Below are 19968 nucleotides of genomic sequence, written 5' to 3'. Positions count from 1 at the left end.
GCCCTGACTCATGCCTGGGGCTGGGGCGGGGAGATGCTCAGGACTCCTGATGGTGGGCCCCCTGTCTGGGGCTTGGGATGCTCCCCTGGGGCCGGGCCCCGTGGGCCCGGTGGGAGGACTGCTCTACGGGTCCGGCTGGGGCTTGTACCCTCTACGCCCTGCGCCCCCCTGCTCTCTGGCGTTGGGGGCCGCTGTGGCTGGCCCTGCCTGGCGTGGCGGGTGTGGTTGCCCGGCAGACAGTCTTTCTCCATCTGCTATACTGTACGGGTGTAGGGGGGTCCCGGGTGCCGCTGCTGCTGCGGTGGGGGCCTTGGTGGGGGGTAGCTGGGTTCTCTCCCTCTTTGTACATTCCATCATCCATCCCAGAAGAACATACACACTCACTCGAGCACAGGTACTATCTCACCTTTGCACAAACAGTTTGCGTGACTGAATGAAATGTTTCACATGTGTCAGTCTGAATGCATAAGTATGCGTGTGTGAATGTTAGTGGTAGTATGTCCATGTACACTTGTTTGTGGGTAAACACTTTTGGAGCCAACATGTGTGTTTGTAACGTTTGAGTGTGTGTGTGGACAGGCCCCGCCCATTTTAGATTTTTCATGCATCTTAACCTGTCAGTTGCGATTATAAAGCCCCAGCAACTTGATGCTTTCTGACGCTTCATGATCTTACCCTCGCAACTATAATCACCCATCTACCCCCCCCCCCCTTATCTGTCATCCCTCACTCTTCTTTCCTCCTTTTCTTTTCTGTCCGGTCGTACAAAAAATATTTACTAAAATAATTAACATGAATAACGTTTAGCTGAAATTACAAAAGAGGTTTATTTAAATATACATCTGGTCTATCATAAGATTCATTACCCCTGTTGTAAAAGTGAAATATGTCCAACACAAAAGGCTTTCAGCTCTCATCTGTTTGCTTAGCTGCTGGACAGGACAAGTTAAAAAAAATAAAAATAAAAGAAAAAGAAAAAAGTAAGGGATAATGCCCGACCAGGTTTCCATTATTAGAAATTAATGAAAAACGTGGAAGCCTGACCCGTATAAGTTTTCAGAATGATCAAATTAACCAAACAGGTTAAAATCACTCGTCCTTCCTACCGTCTTGCTGTTGTCATAAATTGTGGAATAAGCAATCAAAACCTTGATATTTGTTTTATCTTTTTTAAACATGTAAATAATTGAAATACCAACTGGCGTTTAGGCCAGTGCAGTGATATAGAACTTTTGGGTAAAGTGACTGAAACTTCTTTTTTAGGTGTACATTATCACTGTGGTATATCACTTTTCAAACCACACCCTGGTGCCAATCAGAATCGAGTATTCACCTCGATTATGGTATATATCAATATAATGATTAGATTTATTGTTTTATTTTGTAAATTTATGTAATTTTCAGTTATGTAGAATACTAATAAATGACCCAAATAATTTCATAAATGCACATATTAATCATCTGTTCTAAATGTCTAATATGTCATTTAAGAATGTTTAAAAAAAATTACCGGTAAATCAAATCTTTTCCACTTATTTTAGCACTTTAATTGTATGCTGCATATTTTTGTGTCTCAAATTATTTTCTACTGTCCTGATTGTTGTTTGTAAAATCACTGATGGATCTATTTTTTTAAACTTATTTTTATCCTTTTTACCACAAACCCTAAAGTGCTTTATTTTAAACCTTTTTTTAATGTATTTGCATCTTGCAATACTAAACAAACATAGATAAGTATCATGAATGAATAAGCAAAATCTAAATGAATCAAATTGTTTCCCTTATAATGTATTGAAATAAAAGTCAATGTGATTTTCAAGATTTCTTTGATTTGGAAAAAATGTTTTTTTTCTTTTTCTTTTCTAAGCTAGTTATATGATCCCACAAAGCAGTTTTGCTGGTTTGCTCAGGCATCAGTGAAGAAGCAGACAGCTTTTTCCAACAGAAAGATTTACAAAGTTTTATATTACTATCCCATGTGGTATGACCCATTCTCCAAATGTTCTCTAAGTGAAGACGGAATGAGAAGCCTGTCATGCCACCAATGCCCTTACACGGCCTCAAAAGGATCAATGCTCATTTCCATGCAAATGATATCAAGTCAAAGCTTGCTCAGACAATGACGTGTTTAAATGAATAAATATAATTGTCAGGCCGGGTCTCCTTTACCCAGCAGTCATCATCATCATCTTGACATTTTTTACTACAGATTGGTGTTGAGATATTGATCGGCTGTTATTGAGTTACTGTGACAGATTTTCTCTGCTCCTGACAGTTTTAAATTGTTCTGCTGTGGCAGAAATGCAGGTGTACGACACGTGTGGCTTACAGAAGTAACAAGATTATTTGAACTTTGAAAACAGATGAAACGCTGATGTGTATTGTCTCATTTTACAGTTCAGGAGCTTTCAGTTTATTGCCCAGGTTTTTATGAGCAGACTGTTAACTCTAAACTGCTTGATGCCTGGATTTATTTCCAGTTATGAAAAGAAAATCACATATCTTTGCTTTCAAGTACACATTAGGTAAATTAAGTCTTGGAGCCAAAGAGGTTTGTAAATAAATTCCCATGTTTTTGCTTTCAAACACGCTAGGTGAATGTGGTTTTGGAGTCAAAGTGGTTTGATGCATATCTGCATCAATAGGCGCCTAGGGCTTAACGCTAAATAAATGTAAACATTTCCACCCTCTGACTTATGTGGAAAGATATCTTTTACTGTTGTGTGTGTCACACAAATATCTTCACAATATTGTATTCCGCACCACTGTAATGCATTTAAATGGTTGGAATTATAGAACACCTACTTGCACCAAAAGACTTTCCATGTTGACAGAAGCCTAGTGAGCAGTTATCAAAGACAAATCGTTCTCATTTTTATTAATACTCCCGTGCAATAAGAGCTGTCATCTTTTCTTACCTGAGGTGAACCTTAAGTATGTCACCGCTGGAATGTCTTTAAATGTTTTTGAAACATCTTCAAGTTATAAAAAAAAGTTTGGTTAACTAGAAAGCTGAAAGGTTTACATGCAGTCAAATACAAATTGAATAAATAGCACAAAAGCTGTGTCAAACACAGAAATTCCCTGCGGTCTATGCATGTCCGTTACGTTCGAGTGCAACTCAGAGTTTTGAGTTTTCCTTGACTCATTAACCACTGTAATGGTCTCAAGCTGCTTTTAGTGCCTTCATTTTCTCATATAATCTCAAGGTGGTGATCTGAACCCTCCATATTTCTAAAGGACTCCTCCATAAAGCCATGGACATAAATCCAGACTGAGCCGTGAGCTGCTGGTCGGTCACATCAGTGCTGATCTTAACTAATGAATTGTCCATAAATAAAGTGTCATCTTTTTCTTTTTTTCCTTCTAAAACTGCAAGAGAAACTTCTTTATTTTTCATTTCCTTAAAATGAAACCCAGATGTCTTCTCTGTGAGCTAAGATTCACTGTCTTAGGAGTCTCAGAGGCGCCTTAACGACAGACAGTAAACTTACAAGGTCCCACTGACATCTGCAGAAGCTTGCACATGACTTAAAGTAGTATTGACATGAGGACGAACGCTTGGTCTTCTTCCAAAGTCATCCAAACATGCTGTGCCATTAGATGATAGAGGACAGTTTGTGCATAGAAAATCAATGTGTGTAAAGAGCATAACAAATTAAACATTTTGTTAAGTCTGTCACAGAGGCACCTGGAATACAAATGTCATCGATTCTGATTGTTTCCCTTTTACACTGAGACTTAAGTGGCTCTGCAGAGCTCGCAGCTTGTAATTTATTCTTTGCGATTGTGAAACATGAACAGATAACTATCCTTGCAGCATTGATTTGTCTTCATTTCGTAAACACAAGAGGAGTCTGTGTTAATTTTCTCAGCCTCATTTAATTTCCATTTACCTACAGAGCTATTTCGAAGTAAAACAGGGCTTGCGTTACAAAGCAGAACTTTAGCTGCATGCAAAAAACGTATCAACAAAAGTATTTCATTTATGTACATTCAAATGAAAACATGAATTTTATAAAGCAATCAGTTGAGAAAAATATTTTTACCTTAAGAAAATAAGGTAATTATATCTTGCATAAGACCCACTGCACAAGATCTATTTAAAAAAAATACGCTTCTGTGTGTTGCAGCCAGTCAGTAAAGTTTAGGTTTTATTTTTTTAGGCATTGCAGCTTTATTTTTCACTTTCACTTTCACTTCTTTAATGATAGAGTTGAGAAAAAAGCCAAAAATGTATCTTTTTATTTTATATTTTTTTGTTTTTTTTCCTCTTTAACCTTGGGGTTTCCAGTTTCCGGCACACATGTTCCGGTATATTAATGCAGCCACTTGGTTGTGCCCTTCATGTATACTTTCCCTGTCAGCATCTTACACCCTGCAGTTGTGCTGCAGGCTGTAGATATTGTCCAAATCTATCTAGAAATAGAATATATTTAAATATATGTATGTATTTACACCATGTCAAGTGTGAAAAAGCAGAATATTTTGTTAACAAGGCATTTGTGTCAACAGTTTCACGGGTTTCTTGCAAATTAGTTTTGTTAGAGCAACTCAATTTGATAACTGAACCTTAGATACGGCAATTAGCTAGAGGACAAATGATTTATAATTGTGGGAGAGTAAAATAAAGTATGTACACTCACCAGCCACTTCATTAGGTGCACTTTGCTAGTACTGGGTTGGACCCCTCTTTGCCTTCAGAACTGCTAATCCTTGGTAGCATAGATTCAACAAGGTACTGGAAACATTCCTCAGAGAGTTTGGTCCATACTGACATGACAGCACAATGCAGTTGCTGCAGATTTATCGGCTGCACATTCATGATGCCATGAAATTATATGGTATTGTTATTACCATTTCCTTAGAAATCTTGTAATCTTTAGCGTTTTGTGGGCATTCATATTATATGAACATAATAATGTTAAAATACAATGACATGTTTAATTGAGTAATTATGAGGTCAAGGCAGCAGTCAATTAAGTAAGAGCACAATACCGATTATCCCGTCATTAGAGTTAAGGCTGGTTTAGATTCATCAAAAGGTGAACTTTTTATCTTACACACAGTTTAAGGACATTTTACACTGTGAATTCTATCTGAAGTTTTGGTGCAACTCTTTAGCAGAGATCTTACCGGGGCCTTCTTACAGCCGCACAATGGGGGTCATAAGCATGTAAAGTAAACCCTGCTTGAGGCAGAGGAAAAAGATGCGTTGAAGATAACTAAATGTGAACATAAACCTCTGTTGGGTCCAGTAGGAAAAATGGAGTTCATCCCCTCTTCTCCTGTTTAACATGCACCCCAAGACAAAACTCCACTTACAGCATGGCCACTTAAAAGATTTGCCCAGCCACATAGTTGTTGTTACCTGGCAGAGGAGACAAAGTTGGGCTGAGTGGCAGTAAAAGCTACGAGACAAAACTGACATCTTTTATTTTGCAGAAAATTAACCACCCATGAATAAGCTGAGTGTTCTTTGTCCTGTCAGCATATATTTCCACCTCATCCTGCCAAAAGATTACAACAAATCCAACAACTTCCATTACTGGCTGAACTGTGGTACTTTCTTTCCTTTTTTCCCCACCTGCTTTATTGTAGTCTGGGGTTATGTGGGGTTGGGCCCCAATTTCAGCTGTTTTCTGATGAAAGGTTGAGTGCAAACTGGACAGGTCACCCCTCCACAGCAGCAATTACTCAGCGCTGACCTCAAAACCATGCTTCAACAGTCTGTAGAGTTTTCTTGATTGTCAGCAAATGTGCTTTTTGTCATAAATATTTGATGCTGCCATCAGTCTTTGTAAAAAAGCTTGATCGGGGGAATTGTACCCATATTTCTTTCTACTTCTCTTCGTAGGCCCTTAAACTTCAAAGATTTGCCTCAGGTGAAAGGCCTTGTTTGCCTGTACATCAGGAAGTTAGCTGTCTGTTGGAATCAGCGTTAAGGCCCATATAGAAATGACTAGATTGAAACTCTCAGGCAATCGGCCTGTGCTGCTTACACACGTTAGCTGGGCACAGCTTGATTTTGAGCCGTTGAGACTGCGGGCTCACTCACTTAGCCCACTCTGTTGTCTAATAACTGCAGCACGCGCTACACATGCCTTTTACCAGTCCCGCTTTTCTTTTCTGCAAGTGAAGCTAGAAAAAAAAAACGAATGAAATATTAAAAAAAAAAAAATCAGCCACTGAGGTTTGCAGAATTTAGTATTTTCTTTTCTATTTCTGGACTCCTGAGAAGTTGTGGGTGCTGACCTTGTGTGTAATCTATTGTCCAAAGTGTGGGTTTGAAGATGCATAAAGTATCTCTTGGTTTGTGCTGTATAATTAACCCTTGTGCTGTCCTAGGCACTTTAACATTGGGAGTTGGGTCATCTAGACCCACTAGACAGTGCTCTGAACCTTTTTTCTTCAATGATTTGTGATCTTCACTGGTGTCCATGGATTACATGAAATCTTTCCAGCTTTGTCATGGTAAGAATAACACGTCAATGTAAGGGTGGGGTCATCTAAGATAGCACAAGGGTTAACACAGATACGTGTTTACATCAAAGCTTCACCCGCTGATGCAGAGCAGCCAGAAATCCCCTCTGAACTCGTCTCTGTAGGATGAACTCTTAATCTGAGTAGGTAATCTATGCAAATGACTAGTTCATTGAATTACTCTTTGTATGTTTAACATAAATGATGACAATTCACATGAACTGGAACATGGGAGGTTAGGCATTTAGATGTAATCGTATTTTGTGACATTGTTCATTCAAATTTTCACCATCAACAGACATAACCTAAAATCAAAGATCAGATTCAAAACTTAAAGAAAAAAATTCCTTCCACATCAGGCCTTTACATGATCTGTCACTTTCTTTCTCTCTTTCTTTTAGGTTTTTAATTGCTTTGTGATAGATAATTAGGTCAAACTAATCACTTGCCTTTAAAGGAAAATTTAGAAGAACTCAAATCCCCTGGTGTTAAAGGAACGGAGAAGCCATCCTAGATTCCACTCAAAGACAAAACGTGTTCCACATCAGTCTGAAAGGTTTCATGATGGCAAGAACCTTGATCAGAACAAAAACCCATGGCAAGGCCACATTTCCGAACTGTGGGTCTCATCTGTGGCACAGCCTGCGGGTGTGAGGGCTTCATCCACTGCGGAGAATTTCAAAAAAAAAACTTGAGACTCATTGTTTTAGTTTAACTTGGAAGTAGTTACGAACTTCTCAGTCTGGTTCCCCAAGCCGGAGGGAGTTGTGTCAGGGAGGGCATCAGGTCTCTGCCAAAACCACCTGTGTGAATCAGTGAAAGCGTGTTGACTGTGGCGACCCCTGAGGGGATTTGTTGAAAGGTGAACAACACAACTTTGAAGTACTTTTAGCCGGAAAAGAACTTCATAAATAAAGTTGAATTTGAATTAGTTTCTTCCGGTGCCTTGTCAGTTGGATTTTGGTAATTCCAGACACATTCAATAGGAAACAGGTAAAGTACACAAATCAATGCTGCAGTCACAGGCAGAATGAATCGATTGCAGACGGCTTTGAATTATTTAATGGTGTTGAGCGTTTGTCTGATATTTTTTTTCTTAGTTGAAACATTAGTAAATAAATGTTAAATGATACAAACATCTTGTTCCACACATACAGGAAACGAGTTACTCATTGTAAAAAACAACAACATGCAATTACAAGTGCCCATTTTTTATGCTAAGGCTTTACAACAGCATTGTTAATTTGTAATAAACACCTGAATTTATTTCTAGCTATGGAAAAAAAATCACACATGTTTTTAGATGACAACCCATTAACAATCAGTGGATAAACTGAACTAAAGTGTCACTGCATGTTGGCACGTCTTTGGATCAGAGATAGAATCTACTTCACACACAAAAACACACAAGTAAAGAGAGAAATAAGAACCGTTCTGCACCCTAAGGTTACACTATTCCATCACTGCTCTGTTCCTACAGAACACAATACAAGGCAGAGTTCAAAAGAAGCCTCATTATTGACCACACCACATTATGATTACATATGGAACCATGTACTGTTTGTACAAACACAAACACCGTGAAAGGTCCAGCTTCAACCCCAGTTAAAGTTGTGTGAAAAATCTTCATCACCTCTGTTCATAAAAACTAAACTGCATCCACCTCTGGCTTGAATAAATATCTATTGAAAACAGAAAATTACAATTTTGCATTTCCAGATAAATGTAAAAACTACTTAGCTGGACTGAAGATATGCAAACTTCCCCTGATGAATGCAAATGGAGACCCATAATGCATTCTGTAAGGCACCTCTGTCGCCTTTTTCGCTTCTCACTGTTAGACATTTTCAGAATAAAAAAGTTAAGAGACTGCACTTTATGCCAAAACTGGGCAGGAAGTCTAGAAAAATCTTGTGCGACATTCACTCTGAGCTCTCCAATGAAAAGTTTATCTCAACGTGCACATAGGTATATTCAGGGTTTCTGCTTTTGAAATGCTCACGTTCATAAATTTAAGTCCGTTTTTGGGCTCGATGTTCAAGACCACTGAATGAGCGTTGCGAGTTAAACCAGTTGAACTTTGACCATTAAGGGACTCAGATTTGGTAGTGAGGTACGGGTAGCCTTTTTTTTTTTAACAATTCACAAAAGTGCAAACCGTTTGAATATTGATCATTAAGAAGAAATTACAAATTGCGGTTTGTGTCCGCCTGGAATTCTATGACACCAAGTCTTTCATATATTTGAATAGAGTAGAAAAACAAAAAGCCTGGAGCAAGATTCATGAGATATGCACTGCTTCGACATTTGGCACAAATTCTCTTTCAACTGTGGATACATGCCCTAGTGTCAGCGGGTTCTTGAGCGCCCATCACATGCCCGGCATAAACGTAGCATTAGGGTGAAAAAAGGTGAATTTAGAATTAGATTTTTTTTATTTTTAGAGTGTATTTGTTTAACTAAAAAAGTATATCAGGACACCTAACTGAAAACACAAAAATCCTTTAAAGTACCTTATAAAAAGGTACTTTTTCTCTTGTCACAAGATTCTTGTTTGTTTTAACCTTTGTTTGAGTGGCTGAGAATTTTTGCTATAGATCTACAGAGCACCTACTGATTTTAAAAGCCAGTGTGCAAAACCGTGTTTATCGTCACAGAAAGATTTAGTGACTCTGTGGGCACTTCAGTATAATTGTTTTATTTATTATTTTATTCAGATACTTCGATGCAAATACACCACGACAATTAAAACCAGCTGTCATTTTCAGAGATCGTACACCATCACAATAATTATCAGCTTCTGTCATTGGAATCTGTTTGGGCTTTCAACTAATCAAATTTATTGGAAAAAAAAGTTGTTGTTTTTTAAGTACGGTTGTTGCTCCAGGCGGACTCTAATGAAGTTTTTGTTGGACAAATAAAACCATAAGTTTAGAAACATGAAAACATTCTGGTGATGTTCCAGGAGGAACCACCTGTCAGATCTTAAATGTATCCTGAAACAGTCCATGAAACAGCGTAATGGGGTTGTATAACTCCAATTATGTGAAGAAAAAAAAATAGGGTGTAAAATCATATTGAAGTATAACTGCAGCAAAAACATGAAGTAAATGTGGGTAGAGCCTCTTGGCTTTTTGTTTTGTTTTCTTTGCTGTTTGCCTTTATCACAAATCCACAGATCCCTTCCAGTGTAGGCGTCTGGGGTAATGGATTAGAGCAGTGTTTTTCAACCTTTTTTGAGCCACGGCACACTTTAACCTTGACAAAAATCCCGCGGCACACCAGCATCCAAAAAAAAAAAAAAAAACAGAAATTCATGGTCTGTATTGATCGACAGCCCCCCCCCGCCCGCCCGCCCGCAATCTCACGTGCATTTTTGTGATAATTGTGGCCGGAAAAGCAGGAAGTTGCGGCTGTTTTTTCTAAGAGATGAAATGAAAGTTAAATTAGAAAAATTTAGAAACTGTTTGTTTGTTGGGGTTTCAAGGCGTTTCGCAAGGACAACTCATAGACCTTTTTCACACTTCCGCATTTTTCGACCGGAAATACGTCAATGACGTGTAAAACAACTTCCTGTTAGCGTAGCAGCAGATATGAAGAATGGCAGAGTCGAAGAGTTGCAGTTTCTGTTGTGTTCCAGGCTGTTCGTCTTCCAACCAAAAACAGTCCTACCTTTCATTTCATTATTTTCTTCTGGATCCAAACCTGAAACCAAAATGGATATAGGCGATCCGAAGAGATGAAGGGCATAGTTTTAATGTAAACACAGGTAGCACCCTCTGCTGCCGGCACTTCGCTCCGGATTGTGGTGCGGCTGCGCCGTTCGTCGCCTGAAGAGTGGTGTTGCCCCGAGTATTTTCCCTTGGAAAAACTTTACTGCTCCTTTGAGAATGGAGTCAGTAGTGCCCTACTCGCCAATTTTAACTGCACCCCCCTTAGTACACACACCCCTCCCCCTTCAATATATACATTCAAACATAAACACACACACATGCACACAAACACCCTCTCAAACACCCATACACGCACACACATTTTACAAGGAAGGTGGGACCTGGGTCCATCTGTCCCCTACCCCGTCCCTGGTGGGGGGTGCGGGCCCCTTGGCGATGGCGGCCGTGTCCCTTGGGTGCCGGCTCCCTGGGCCCGGCGGTGCTCTCTCCGCACGGTGGGGGGGTTCATATTACACCTGAGCCGGGGGTGTTCGTGTCCCTGGGGGGTGGGTCCTGGTCCTTGCCCCTGGGCGCTGGGCCCCGCCAAACTTCCAACATGGCCGAGCCTGGTCGGGCCATATTTATAACATCCCTTATGGGCCGCCCTTTTTTCCCCGGGGTTCCCCCCTCCTGGGCGGGGGCGGCGGGCCCCTGCCTTGCTCCTACCTGGACCAACCGTGGGCCGGGTGGGTGGCTGCCTGGAGTGCGGAGCGGGTCTCCCTTGGGGGGTCCTGGCTCGTACCTGGGGTCGGGGCGGGGGGATGCCCGGAACTCCTGGGTGGTGGTGGGGTGCTCGTCTGGGGCTGTGGGCGTCCCTCTCCGGTGGGGCCCTGCGTTGGGCTCTTCCGGCGCGGCGGGGGGCTGCTTTCCTGGCTGGGCTGGGGCGGCGCTCTCTTTCCCTCTGCGCCTCCCTGCTCTCTGGCTCTGGGGCCTCGCGGCGGTCCTGCTGGCCCTGGCCTGGGTGGCGGTCTTGGTCGCCCGGGGGGCGGTTGTTCCCTGCCTGTTCCCGTGTGGCGCTGGGGGAATTCCGGCTGCCGCTGCTGCTGCGGCGGGGGTATGGGTGTGGGGGTGGCTGGGCGCTCCTCCTCCTTTTCACATTCCACCATCCATTTTAGAAGAACATAAACACTCACCTGAGCACAGGTGTTAGCTCACCTTTGCACTAATAGTTTGCATGATTGAATGAATGAAAGATTTCACACTAGTTGGTTTAAAGGCATAAGTATGCGTTCGTGAACACTATCTGTTTTGTGTGCATGTTGACATGTGGACATTTCTGCGGCTAGCAGGTGTGTTGATAATATTTGAGTGTGTGTGAACAGGCCCCGCCCTTTTTGTACTACATTTGAACCGTACCGTAACGATAAACAACCAGTAAACCTGCCTGCTCTATGCTGCTTCATGGTCTTACCCCCCTTCCCCTCCTATTATCACCCTCCTACCCCCCCCTCTCTCTAACGTCCCTCTCTCTTGTTCCCCTCTTTCCTTTTCCGTCCGGTCCAACACCAAAGATTTTCAAACATGATTGAAATTAATAAAGTTTGGCCTCAATTACAAAAGGGGTTTATTCAGACATACCTTTGGTTTGTCTGAAGATGAATAACCCCTCTTGTTAGAATAAAATATGTCCAACACAAGAGGCCCTCAGCTCTCATCTGTTTGCCTAGCTGTTGGACAGGACAAGTTAAAAAAAAAAAAAAAAAAAAAAAAAAAAAAAAAGAGAATGGAGTCAGTATATGACAGAAACGTCAGGCTATGCAGCTATGCTGTGAAGATGGCGACACGGTGGCTAAGCTAAGGCAGTAAATGGATCAGGACTACGGGACACACCCACCTGCAGGTAAGGTTGTTCATAATGTGTTTAGTTAACGCTAGTCAACTATGTGTACCGTTATTGGATAAATGCATTTCTACCTGAACAAATGAATGTTTATAATAAAAGCTGTTCATGCTCTCACCTATTTTAATTACATGTATTTAACTAATTTTGAGCATTTTGTCATTAACAAAAATAAATGCCACTGCCACTTTAACCATGCCACTGTTCTTTAGCACTGTTTAGACTACTGTTATTCTTCCTACTATTACTGTCTTTATATCTATTTTTAAGTCGTTTATTTATTATTTTATATGCTGCTTGCACTGTGGGGTGAGAGGAAAGCAATTTCATCTGTGCTGTATGTCTGATGGATGCAGCATACTTGACAATAAAGCTGACTTTGACTTTGAAATGAAATGTATTTGTAATTAAATACTTGACATACTTTTCAAAACATGATTACTGTGTTGTGTTGAAAGGTAGCATAAATATATTAAGACTGGTTTTTAATTTCTTTCCAGGTGCTCTGGATGAGGCTTTGATTACATCCATGACTTAGAAGCCAAGTTCCTTTGCTGGAGCCAGGAGACGATGTCATGGCGGACAAAGAGTTCCTCGTTCAAGACCTGCTTACTGACATTGGATCTAAGATCATGATTCCACCTTTTAAGCTTTCAGCTCCATCACCAAGGAGGAAACAGAACAAACGCAGCCATCACCCGCCTCAGAATTATAGTGGAAAGAGTGATCAGCAGGATAAAGTCCTTTCACATCAGGGACTCTCCCGTGCCGCTCACACTGATGGGCAGTGTGAATCAGATCTGGCTTAACTGCCGTGTTTTGGCAAATGATCATGGACTTTTGTTTTGAAGAGTGAATTAATGTTTGGTATGTAAATAATGTATAATGTGCAAATAGTATGGAAAAATTTAGTGTTTCCACATATTCTTAAAATCTAATTAAATATAATTGTTATATTCGTAATATTTTTCTGTTGAAATGAGACTTTGACTACACAAAAAAATTAGATGAACAAATAAAACAATTCTGGTCAAAATTGTGCCTCATTTAATTTTTAGGTATGCGTAACAACAACTGATTAATCACAACTCAAATAACATCAAACATTTACAATAAAAAATAACATTACAGATCAACAGTAAGACAGAAGGCTGAACTGATTGTTAAAGACAAGATAAGTGTAATTTAAGGTATGCATTCATGCATTTGCCATAATATATATCCAAGTTCTCTTTCTTTTCATCTCAGGGGGCTGCACCTGGCATAATCTGCTTCCAGATGCCATCATATATGGATCTGGCTGTGGTCCTACACAAGAGAAACACAACACACAAAAGTTAGACATAAGTGCATAACTACATTTAGATTTAATTCATTATATCTGCTGTAACCATAATTTGGTTAGTCATAAGATTAGAAAAAAAAACTTTCTGCATCCATCCAGTGATATCTGGAAATAATAAATTAAATAGGTTACAGTTAAGACATACTTATGTTGCTACATCAATGTAACATGAAACTATAACTTTCAGTAGGGTGACCAGATTTGAGTTTGTAAAAAAGAGGAGTGAAGTGAGTTTGTGAGTAATTGGTGTTCAGAGCTGCGTACATAAAGCAAATATGATTACATTTCATCTATGTTCAATGTTATTTTATTATATAAGTATCAAAAAAGAGGACATGTCCAGGAAAAGAGAGGACGTATGGTCACCCTAGTTTCAGAAAAATAATAAGTGAAGAAAGTGCCGCAACCGCAGCAAAATAAATGAACACGCATACGGGCAACTTAACATTTCTTATTTACAGCTTCACCAAATTTTTGGGTGTTATGTTAATCTCATGCCTTTTCACTTAAACATACACACAACATATTCACTGCGATGTGTTATACCTTATATTACAAATAACACCAGGATTTACAGTTGACGTAAACACACAGAGTTACTGTGATGCGGCTATGGCTAAGCTAGCTGAAGCTTACCTTGGTAATGGTGGATAAACTCTTCGTGGACGAATTTATATCCCTTGTCCAATTTATTTCCTTTAGTGGACGAATGCATCTTCACACTCTTCACCACATCGTCGCTGGTGAACTTCGGAACACAACTCAGGCTCTTCGAAAACACTCTAGGCTCTGCCATTCCTCTGCCAGCGAAGCACAAACCGGAACTATGTTTACACGTTGATGACGTACTTCCGGTTTTTGCGAAAAAGGTCTATTGTGCGCTGGGACACTGGCTCTTTAAGCCAATGCATCATGGGAGATGTAGTGTGAAAAGTGCCGAAAACTTGCAGAAAGACTGGCGTCTCTGAGATTTATTGTATTGTCCACTTGTTTCACGGTCTGACACCGGACTCTGTGCAAAGCTACACCGCTAAAGAAGAGCTTTAGCCGGTATTTTTGTTAGAACTGAGCGACTTTATCAGCAGAATTAAGAACAAGGAAGTGAAGACTTTAAGCACTTCTGATTGGTCAGACTGATGACATGTGATTAAGCCTTCAAGAATGATTGGTGGAGACAGTTAAAGGGACGGGACTTTTCCGCAAACTGTCATAGCTGCAGGTAAATCGCGGTAACGTAATCCTTATCAAAATGTCTTTAATAGAATCAAATAAACACAAAGAAAAAGTAATTTTAAGATCTTTCATATTCCTAACTACTCAGTGTTTTATCAGGGCCTGTTTGGATGAACAAAGAGCTGATATCCTGGAGATGGGAAATGTTTTTAGATCAGTGAATGATTAATGAAGGTAATTTCTCCACGGCACACTTGACCATCTCCCACGGCACACTAGTGTGCCGCGGCACACTGGTTGAAAAACACTGGATTAGAGCACTGTTGCTGGTGATGCCAAGGTTAAAAAAGAAGTCCACTGTGCACAGAAATTAACTCAGCAACTCCAGCAGGTGTCAAACAATGTAAAAAAAATCGATTTAAACGTATTTGTGATCAGAACGGGGGTGGCGCCAGGGGGTAGCTAGGGGTTGCTATAGCAAGTGCAAGATTTGGCAAAACAATCCCTTTGGAACCCCAGATATATAAAAGCCTGAATCCATCTTTAATTAAAAAAAAAGGTTCATTGTACAAAATGAGTTGCATGTCATCACTTTCCATTTAAAATGTAATGCTTTTTAAATGGAGTTGATTCAGTCTCAATAATCAGAAATGCACACAAACTGTTTTACAAATACACACCATTTGGTGACAGTAGCTTCAGTATCTTCAGAGCTGATGAGCACCTTTATTATGATTTACATATTAAAATTTGAAAAAAAATATATGCAATAAAATAGAGATGGACTTTCTCACATAATGTTTATTGTAGCATGAACATGCTGCCTGTGACAGACTGGCCACCTGTCCAGGATGTCCCCTGCCTTCGCCCACAAGTGGCCGGGATAGGCTCCGGCTGCCCCGTGACCCGAATGGGACAAAATGGAAGAAGGTGAATGAATGAATATGCTAACGAGTCTTCATTACCAGCTCATATAAATGTAGACATTTATTCATTAAAAAAAAAAAAAAAAACATGATTGATTTTTACAGCTTGCACTTTGTTGACGGCCCCTTGGCAATTGATCAAAAGATGATCAAAGTGGGTCTTTAAAGAATACTTTTATTTATCTTTGTACAGGCAGCATTTGGGAATCAATTTTGTATGTCATTTTATTTTATTTTTATTTTTTCCAAGTCATTTAAGCACCAATTCAATTATTTAAATGTTGCTTAAGATGGATTAGTAAAGACGAATTTTTGACCCTGGTGTTTTTGCCTCAGAAAATCTGTAAAATTCATAAACTGTACAAGGAAACAGCCAATTGCTCTGTTGCTGACCAGAACCATTATTTAATGAAGTGAAATAATAAAAATCACTTTGCCTTTACTCCAAATTAAAACACCTCCTTTCGCCTAATCTGAAGACTTGTGTGCGTACTTGATGACTTACAGTCACCGATCGCGTAATTGGAATAAATTAGTAGATGAGAAGGAACTTTCTTAACACACTCACCAGCTCGACTGATGTCTCATGACACCCTTGCAATTTCTAGATTTTCCTCTTACAACTGCTCTGTTAAATGCCACTGTGCCTAATTTAGCCGCTGCTGCTGTCTGTTACATCTGTTCAGAAGCCAAGACTCCAAAACATGGATTACTTTAAGCCAGTGGCCTTTGATTTGATCAAGGTCTACCTCAGTCATAAGTTTCTGCCTTAGGCCTTGGAGAAGGCTCATTATCCTGCTCCTTGCCAGCCGCACACGCAATAAGTCTTTAACGCTGAGACTTTCTTTAGCTCTGTAGACACTGTGAGCTTTGTTTTACTGAAATTCCCAGAAAAAATGAAAAAAAATATATACATAAGAAATATCAAAACCTAAGCATTTGATCTATTTCAGATGAACTGTTTAGACTTAAGGTAACAAACATGAGTCAACTAAGAACTTTATTTAAAATGATAAATTTGCAGCTTATTTCCAGCCAAACAAAACTTTGGCTGGAAATTTTGCTGGACGTAAATAACAAGTTTATAACAAGTGAAAAACAATAATATATATAGACTTAATAAACTGGGTTCACAGTAGCACTAGAACTTGTTTGTAACACGCTACACGTCAGCAATGTTAGAAGTGTTAGCCGTGTTAATGTCTGTCAAAATACCTGTAACTCCTAACCTTGTTTGTAACACTTAAAAAAACAGAATGACACCGCTAAAACAAACATTACTGTGACTGCACTAACACCCAACATTAATTGTAACTCGTAAAAAATAAATAAAAACACAGTCTGACACCGCTACACATTAGCCTGTGTTAGCGTATTCACAATATCTGCAACATCATTCCAGTTGGCTCATCTACGCTCCTGTCCTTGGCCATGGACCTCGCCTCTGGCTTGCCTCATGTCCCCAGCCGTCCCCCAGTTCCATCTGGATGAAGCACTTCTGCTACACTATTCTAACATGTAGTTGTAGAGTTAGATAAGTTAATTCTTTAACAGTCCTGGTACATCACCTCTCCGTCCTGGGAGAGGATCCCTCCTCAAAGTTGACATCCCTGCGGTTTGGTCTTTTTTTTCTGAATCAGTTTTTTTTGGGGAGTTTTTCCTTACCAAGAAGGAGGGTGTAAGGGCAGGGATGCCCAGTTTAGTTTAATCTGGTTAGTTTAGTTTAGCTATCAGCTATTGTATTTTATAACTGATTTCATGTTTTGTACAATTAGTGAAGCCCCTTCAGACAACTGTGTTATAACTTTGGGCTATATAAATAAAACGGAATTAAATTGAATTGAATAATGGGTTTTCCTCAGACTAAAATATTCCTCCATCACCTGCTTCAGTTTAAAGTCAGTGACAACTTCCAGTTCCAAAATACACAAATGATCCCAATACATAATGACAGAGGCCTCAAAAATGCAACAAACCTTCACAAGGCTAACAAACCACTGTCTTCCTCTTATGCTCAGTCAATTTTTTGAGCTTATCCAGAGGGAGCAGTAAATGACAGATGAGTCACAACTGTAAGTAGGTAGGTGGGTGGTGTTGTATATTTTCTTTTGGAGAGAAAAACTGAATTCACTTTGAGGGACAATCTTGTTCTGCCGTGACCACGACATTTTGAATTTCAGCTCAAAATGCAGTCAATGGGAGTGCTGTGAAAGTCAGTGAGGGTTGGATCGGCAGTGAAGCTTCTTGTGGATTGCTCTCTGTTTATGGTTAATTCAGTCGAAATAAAAAAGATACCCTGTTGGAGGATTCTTTTTGTGCTGAACCAGACAGAAGAGTCAATTCTAGCTATTCTGTCATGCTTAGCAAATAAGGGTTTTAAATTTAGGAAGGATACATTTGAGGTTTTTTTTTTTTCAAAGATGCAAATTTGCTTCAAAGTAATTTCCCGAATTGAAAAAAAAAAAAAAGGAACCTGTGCTGGCAGGATGGCCACCAGCATAATCATAAAAACAAATATCTGGCTGAGAGACTGAGAGAATGTAAAGCTTTTTTGGGGATATTTTTAGGAAAACTGCTAGCTCATTTGTCCATTTAGTTTTTATTTTAAAATAAAATAAAACTATGCACAACATTTTTATTTACTGACATTTAACCCATCAGCAGTTTGGTGATCCTCTGGTGGTCTTTTTGTGTGTTTTTTTTTTTCCTGCTCGTATCATTTAAAGTTTTTTATTTTTTAATATGGATTTTTCCTCTGTATCCTCTGCCCTTTATATTTGAAAATTATCTTATTGCTTCTTAATTTGGCAGCTGGACGAGTTTAATTAGAGACAGACGTCTATTGTAAACCAAGAGAATGGTGATGGGTGATGGTTTCATTTTGTGTGGAACTTTGGTCAAGAAATGCAGAGAAAGCACTAGATTAACATTTCAGGATTTATTGAAATGATGAGAGCATTGCACAATTTTATCATTAGTGAACATTTCTTTTCTTTTTAAGCATCAACCTCCTTCAATCAAAAATCCTCTTCGCTTTCATGCAAATCACTTTCCTGAACCATGTTCAAACAAGTTTTTCCAATTTTTTATTAGCTTTTTTGCAGCTTGACTAGAAAATCAGTTTGCTCCTTTTTCTGCCTTGTCAATCATCCATCTGCTTGCGCCATTCACGGAAAAGTTTTGGATCCAGTCCTAAATGTCTTGCAGATTTGTCACAAGAATGCTCTTTAGCAGTTATAATGAACACCTTTGTGCCAATGAAGACCTTGAACGCTGCCCAGAAACATCACATTGTGGATTTTATTTGATAATTTAAACAATAAAATACTTCAGGTTACATCAGCTATAGTAAAATCAAACACAACTTTGACAGGAAGAATTTTATCTTTGTGAGATCTCCCAAAACAAAACTGCTTGTCACATACGTGCATTAATTATTCAACAATTTGTATCTTCTCCATTCCAAACATCCTAGTTTCTTTCAATCTCAGTCAAGACAGTGCAAAGAGGACTAAGTGTAGGACGGGACTACAGGAAGCTAAGCTAAGTATCAGGATCAAAGATGCCCAGATGTTTTTTTTTTTTTGCATATGTTGGCATGTTGACAAACCTCTCCAAGTAACACACTGTTGCACCGACAGCAGCTATGGATATGATGTTTTCTGCACTAAGGCTCATTAAGTTGAAAGGCAGAGAGACAATTGTTAGGTAGTAAACTCGGAGCATCTTTGATAAGAAGTTACTGCAAAAATGCTTTCATTTTTGTTTGGATGGCTGTAGTGCAGGTGAGAGAAGCATATGTGCGCCCGTTACTGACAGCTGTACACCCGTTACTAACTGGTGCGCAGCCATTAGTTTCTTGATTTTTATTTACTTTATTTATTTTTTACTTCAATGGTTCCTAAATTAGGTTGAACTCTTTTTTTTAAATTAAATTTTTACTCTAAGGTGTTATACAGCTAATTTCTGGGCTTTATAGGAAAAGGAAGTGATGGTCTGACTGTGGGACATGGGACAAATGTTTCACTTAATAATAAGGGATTTCATCATTGTTTACATTCCTGGGGCAAAGCTGAGCTGTAAGATTATAAACTCTGTAATTAAAACCTCCAAAACAAAACAAAAAGGAAGTAAATATTGAATTAAGAATTTATTCATTTAAAAAAATTGTCTGCATTAAGAAGTATAATAATGGCCGACCAAGGAATACATTTGAAAGCCTTTTTACAGCTCTTGCTAATTTTTGTAGTTTTTGCAAGACTTTTAAGAAAAAAAGAACTTGAGCCTTGTTTCCACTCAGCAGTACGGACCAGTATGGTACCGTTTAGAATGGTCCAGGTGATTGTTTTCACTCAAAGCTGGACAGTCACAACGCATCCAGTGTGGACTGATTGCGTAGCTTTGTGTCATAATTGTGCGACTAGATCAAAAGCGAAGCTAACAAAAGCTACCATTTAAAAGCAAGTCATTTAATGTTGTTTGAGAGAA

The 19968-nt window shown here is 39.4% G+C and overlaps 1 protein-coding gene and 2 long non-coding RNA genes across 5 annotated transcripts in view; 2 read left to right on the top strand and 1 right to left on the bottom strand.

Annotated features, from left to right (window-relative positions):
* Positions 1-19968, top strand: part of LOC101164479 (metabotropic glutamate receptor 4) — a 232881-nt gene that overhangs the window by 101275 nt on the left and 111638 nt on the right. The window lies entirely within an intron of this gene.
* Positions 11233-13072, top strand: LOC144994080 (uncharacterized). The gene is made up of 2 exons (XR_013657465.1): positions 11233-12036; positions 12537-13072. It is a non-coding gene; the product is annotated as an uncharacterized LOC144994080 (long non-coding RNA).
* On the bottom strand, positions 13067-14776 carry LOC144994079 (uncharacterized). The gene is made up of 2 exons (XR_013657464.1): positions 14018-14776; positions 13067-13344 (listed from the first exon to the last, which is right to left on the bottom strand). It is a non-coding gene; the product is annotated as an uncharacterized LOC144994079 (long non-coding RNA).

The sequence above is a fragment of the Oryzias latipes genome, chromosome 7, assembly GCF_053564925.1.
Source record: "Oryzias latipes strain Hd-rR chromosome 7, Olatipes_Hd-rR_3.1".
NCBI classification, from domain to species: domain Eukaryota; kingdom Metazoa; phylum Chordata; class Actinopteri; order Beloniformes; family Adrianichthyidae; genus Oryzias; species Oryzias latipes.
Note: the sequence above shows the minus strand (reverse complement) of the source record. Positions and strands in the feature narration are given on the sequence as shown.